The sequence below is a fragment of the Diuraphis noxia genome, unplaced genomic scaffold (assembly GCF_037042655.1).
Source record: "Diuraphis noxia isolate RWA-SAM2 unplaced genomic scaffold, SU_Dnox_SAM2 contig0004, whole genome shotgun sequence".
Lineage (NCBI taxonomy): Eukaryota > Metazoa > Arthropoda > Insecta > Hemiptera > Aphididae > Diuraphis > Diuraphis noxia.
The window spans coordinates 69583516-69589515 of NW_028301714.1; positions in this window are offsets into that span (position 1 = coordinate 69583516).

A 6000-nucleotide genomic window follows, 5' to 3' on the forward strand; every position below is an offset into this window, starting at 1 on the left:
GGATCGTCTTTCATGCAGACAATTCTATGGTATACAGTGGACCCATTTTATAGCATTCCTATAATTAATTACAGCGTCAATCTGGAAAATTATATTTGCTAAGCTATCGAAAAAATTATTCTACATAAAATCATAACGTGTACCTATATAACATTTTGAGTAATTGCGTATATAAATTATAAATTAAGTAACTATATAGTATAGTAGGCGCCTAATTATTTCAATACAAATATTAATAGCGCTCACAATAAATAAATTATTCAACATAATTCAAATTTTTGAGGTTTACAAATTTACATAATAATTATTATTATGATATACTAAAATGACGATGCTAAAGGAATTAACCATCGTTTGAATAAATTTGTTTTAAGTACCTTAGACGACACATCTATACCTATATACGACAGTAAAATAATACTTCAAATTTATCAAACTTCAGTAGAAGTAGTGCGATTAAAGATAAAATACTTTTCTTGAATACTTAAAGTAAAACAAACACAATGGTGGGTTAAGGACGGGACGTGTTTTTTTAATTGTGGTCTTCTGGTCGTGTTTAAACATATTTGCGTCCGTGTTTTGAATACACGTAGACATGACGCGTAGACGATTAGACGATTCGTTTTTTTGATTTGAAGGCAATCAGCAGCTACAACTATAATGTTTACTATCCGAGGTTAATATTTTTAAGACAATAGACAATAGGTGAACAATTAAATAACTAGCTACATTTTTTTTTTTAAATATAAATATATGATGACTCCGGAAGTGTTTTTCCTTGCCTTCAAATATTTAAAAGGACATAATAATTTTTGGACTATATCTAAAACATCTTCATGCAATACTAGGATATGATCGCATGTTATTGTCATAGTTCTTTGATTATGTTAAACAGGGACGGCGCGAGGGGGGGGGGCAATCGGGGCAGTTTCCCGGGCCCCGCGATCTTAAAATTATAATCAAGGTCTCGCAGTTCTTAAATGATATTTTATACTGTTCAGTGATTAGTTAGTTTGGGTAATATGTAATGTGACTTTTATTTATTTTGCCCGGGGCCCCGCAAATCCTAGCGCCGTTTCTGATGTTAAGTTAATATTATGTATTATCCAAAGTAGTTATAATATGTAATATTGGTTTATCAGTCAATTGCCAATAGTCCTTGCAATTAAAATTTAAACAATAATTAAAATTTTTAACCTTTTTGTTATAGAAGTAAATACAAAAATACATGTGAAAGATTACTATTAGTAAGTAATAACTAGTAACCTTTTTTTTTTAATTAAATTAAATTAAATTATGTTTTGCTCATTACAATTATAAAAATACTAAAAGTAAAGTCTCAAATAACAATGAAATTAATTATAAAAATATTGATTTTATTTTTTTAACTACAGGGAACATTCAACATAATATTATATTGTTCTTAATAGATTCTATATAGTATAATATCTGGAATTTGTTAATCAATGTACCGTTCTGTAGCCCTAGGTAAATTTACCTATCACAGAGTCTATATCAATATAATATGCTAGTGAATTTTAAAGCTTTTCATAGGTCTCCATTTTTTTGTTTTTCAAGAAATATAATTATTAACTGTGTCGATACTCAGTGTGAATATCATATATCTAGGTATCTACCCATTATAATTTATTGCAATCCCAATTGCGAATTATACGAATTGCAATAATTTACAGTCAACTCATATAACAGATCAAAATTATGTTCTATTATTTTGTAATATGAAATGTATTTGTGTCTTCTCTGTTTTATTATTGATATTTTAATTAATTGTTATTGAAATTTTAAATTATGCGTATATATGTATATGCATTTATAAATGTTGTACAAGAGACTTAGTGGAGTCACAGAATTTTTTATGTGAGATAAAATTAAATAAATAAACGTTAACCAAAAAAGGTGAGCAACTGGGTAGTGTATATTAGCTAAACTGCTGTGTGGGTCAATGTAATGGATGTATTAAATCTGATTTCAATTATATAAAATTATTGTATACAAAAAACGATTCTATGTGAAGATGTTCTATCGACAGCTTATATTATAATTTATAATAATATTTTAAATTACAAAAAAATAACTATAATATAGTGACATCACTATCTTCTGTTAAATATCATATTTCATTCAAATTTTAATTCAAAACATCTATTTAAAATATACTGTGTTAATATAATTTTTTGATTTTTTGATCACACTAAGAAACACTTTTGAGAAACCTTGTTTTACCTATCCTTATAACTATAAAAATTGAAAATTTTATAAATGTTGAACTACAAATTAATTGGCTAATTTTAGTGTTTTACCAAAATTTTAATTTAAAATTTGTATAAAAAAAATTCTGCCCATGTATCTTAATTATTATTATTATTGCCATACGAATAAATAATTTTGATTTATAAAAAAAAAAAATTAAAATTGAAAATGTATAAAAATAGCTCAAGTAATATAAACATTCAATGAAGATTTCTACTGTATTACGTTTTTCCAATCTCAGCGAAATACCTATTTTTCTAAAACTGATTTATGAGATTAAATTTCCGTCTTTCTATAATTTTTGTTTTTCCTGACGCTTTGATGGCTTCCTAACGAGAGTTCCCAATAATGTTGACCTCTTGAATGCACAAATTTAATTCATGTTCCCACTAGTAAAGTTACTGAAGTTGATAATCGAAGCATTATTATTACGACTAGGTACTTTTCGTGTATACAGACACAAAAAAAAAAAAAAACATTTCATTGTAAAATCAATAATTCATCGGAGCCGTTCAGAATTGAAAATATTAATAAAATACATTTTAACCTTTAGTTTTTCTAAATAAAGTTTTTTTTTAAATTTGATCATAAAAAGCAACTTAAAATGGCTCTTTAAATATTTGTTTAAATTAATCTAATATACCAATATCAAAGTGTTATTTAACATGTCACAATGATACCTACATGCACTCTTGTAAAGTGTTGAGTAAAAGTATTTAAATTTCAATAACTTTTTGAAGTATGTACTCAAATATGTATTTTAAATGCTTTTGAAAAAATTACACGGATAAAGTATTTTTAATTATTTCTCAAAGCACCTGTACTAGAAATTAAAATATAGAGGTAAATAATAATTTTCAAATATTTTTACTTTTTAATTTATATATTTTATATTTTGAATTCAATCACATAAAATAGAAAAAAATGGTTCAATTGGTTTACAAAGTAGAAAAAATGTTTGTAAAAGTTTAATAGCATTTACTTTTAAGTAAACTTTTTTTTCCAAGTATTACGTATTTTATATACTTTTTAAAAATAGTATGTAAAACTAACTGTAGCTACTTTAATACTTTTTAACGAGTATCTCTTAAAAGACTGATTACAATATTTACTTTTGATGAATATATATCTAATATAAAGTCTTATTCAATATTTCGTATTAGGCTATTATCATGTGTAGGCGTATAGCAGTATGTATGTAAAGTATGTTGTATGCATATTTATGCATTATTACAAAATAGGTACTAAATAGCCTGACTTTTGATGAAAATTTTGTTTTAACAACTATTGCGTTGAATTAGTTAACTCACGTTGTAACTGTAGTCTGTAATCATATATATAGTATCTATTTCCTACGGAATATTACACATGTTTTGATCAATTTCATAGCAATATTCAAAAAATGAAGTACACAATAATTTAATTAATTTAAATTCAGTTGATAATTATATTAAATATATTAAAATTAAGTTAGAATTAATATTAAAAAACAGACATAATGGATTAATCTCATCTATAGTCTGTTTCTATGTTCAAGGATTATTAATTAAAGTGTTAAAATCTAATTGATACAAATAACTTACTGATGGAGATTATATTTGGAGTTAACACCACACAAACCCTTTCTTAACTTATGTAATGCAAGGTTTGTTTTTGTGAGTGTTAAACCAAACCGGTTACACCGGTACAGCTGTTCTGAGCTTTGATGCATCACCACCCCACTTTTTAAAAACAACAATTGATAGTAAAAAAATCAATTTTCGACACAAAACCAATAATAATAGTTTAATTATTGCAATATTTAAATTGTATGGATATATCATAGATGATTAAAATGTACATAATCTTTGAATTTTATACTTAAATATTAATTACCTATACGGTTACACACTTAAATACGATAATACCTTCTAAAAAATCGTAGTTAAATATATGGAAAACCATTTATTATTTTTTTTTTTTAAGAAATGTAGATATGATTTAAATTATTATAAATATGATATTAGATTACAATAGATATCTAAAAGCTTGCTTTATAATAGCTTTGTTTAAAGTGGTTAACATAATGAACAGTTAATTGAACAAACACACGGAAATGTATTAAGTACTACTTATAACCTCACTAGCAATACTATATTAGTGTTAATTTTTTTGTATTTTAAATAACTTTACCAATAGTATACCATTGAAACAAAGTCTGAAATATTATTATTAATTTTTGAATAATAGATACATAATTTATTATTAACATAGCTTTTTTTATACTCATTATTCGCAAGACGTAATGTCAAACCAATACAGAAAATGTATTTTAAAGTACCTATGTATATTTTTTCAACTTGATTATACGAACAAAAATGTCAACCAGATTAATTTTAATACCATGCTGGTATCGATATGCCATAAGTGTTATAACGGCCAGACACTCTGCAAATGAGAATTTCATGGTCAAATCAAAAATTTCAAGTTGCTTCCCGTAACGTGGGCGTACATGGTGCAAATACGAAGGCAATGTTTGGTTAACACTTAACATAACAAATTTCATATGTGTTCAGGGTGAAAACTCTAATTCCTCGGCATGCAATTAAAACTATACGACCTTGGAATAGTAATAAGTATTATATTTAAGGAGCCATGTGACAAATAAATAACTAAGGTTAAGTGGTACAAAATAGGTATATTGGGTCAAAAGTTTATTTTTATTTATAATCTTCAATAAAAGTTACAATTATAGTAAACTAAATAACCACTTTGCAGATATACAGTATAGATGTCGAGAGTACGTCATTGAGTAAGCTATTGTAATCTATATGTGTTAAATTTAAATTCAATAATATATTAATATTCAATATATTATTTATTGAATACAAAAATGATAAGTTGAATTAATTTTTGCGAAAAACATCATAGAATTTAAAAATTCCATTTTTTGAATAACACATTAAAACCTATATAATATTATAATAATGAATAATATACATTAAAAGTTTCAAATTTAAACTTCAAACAAAGGTTTATGAAAAATCGCATGACGTATATATTTGAAATTGTTTAAATTTTATCATTAACAACTTAAGGGGAAACTCGAATTCAATTTTCAAATCTTAGCGTAAAATTGAACATCATATAGGTACATTTTTAACTACAAAATTATGCGGTTTTCGTAATTTTGTAAAAGTTTGAACTTCTTCTATTACTTATAAAAAAAAATCGTGTACAAGTTTCTTTATATTTTGAAATATCTACACTCAAAACTTATGAGGATGAACCTTATACTAAATATCCGAGCTCTTAGACTAAATGAACATTTATTTTCAAAAGTATTAAACTTAGAAATTTTTTGCTTTTGACCCTAATAGTAAGTACAGACTAGATCCAGTTTATTACCTGAAATGATCTTAGAAAAAAAATATTCTAAAATCATCGTTCTGCTCAGACTTTAAAAAGTTAATTTATTTAGGAAAATAGTAAAAAAAAATTATGAAAATTTAATTTAAGCTCATATTTTAGAAATTTACATACAATAAATTTATATCTTAAATTACGTGCTTATTATTGATTTAGAATAAAATATTATAATTGAGTTTGTAATAGTACTAGAAAAATAACCTTAGAAATACGAGTAGATGCTGACACGCTGTCTCCGGCTCTCCGCTCAGAATCGTTTTTTGTATACAAATACTTATCATTGAATTTAAATTTTATACATATCTAGTAATTACTGAAACC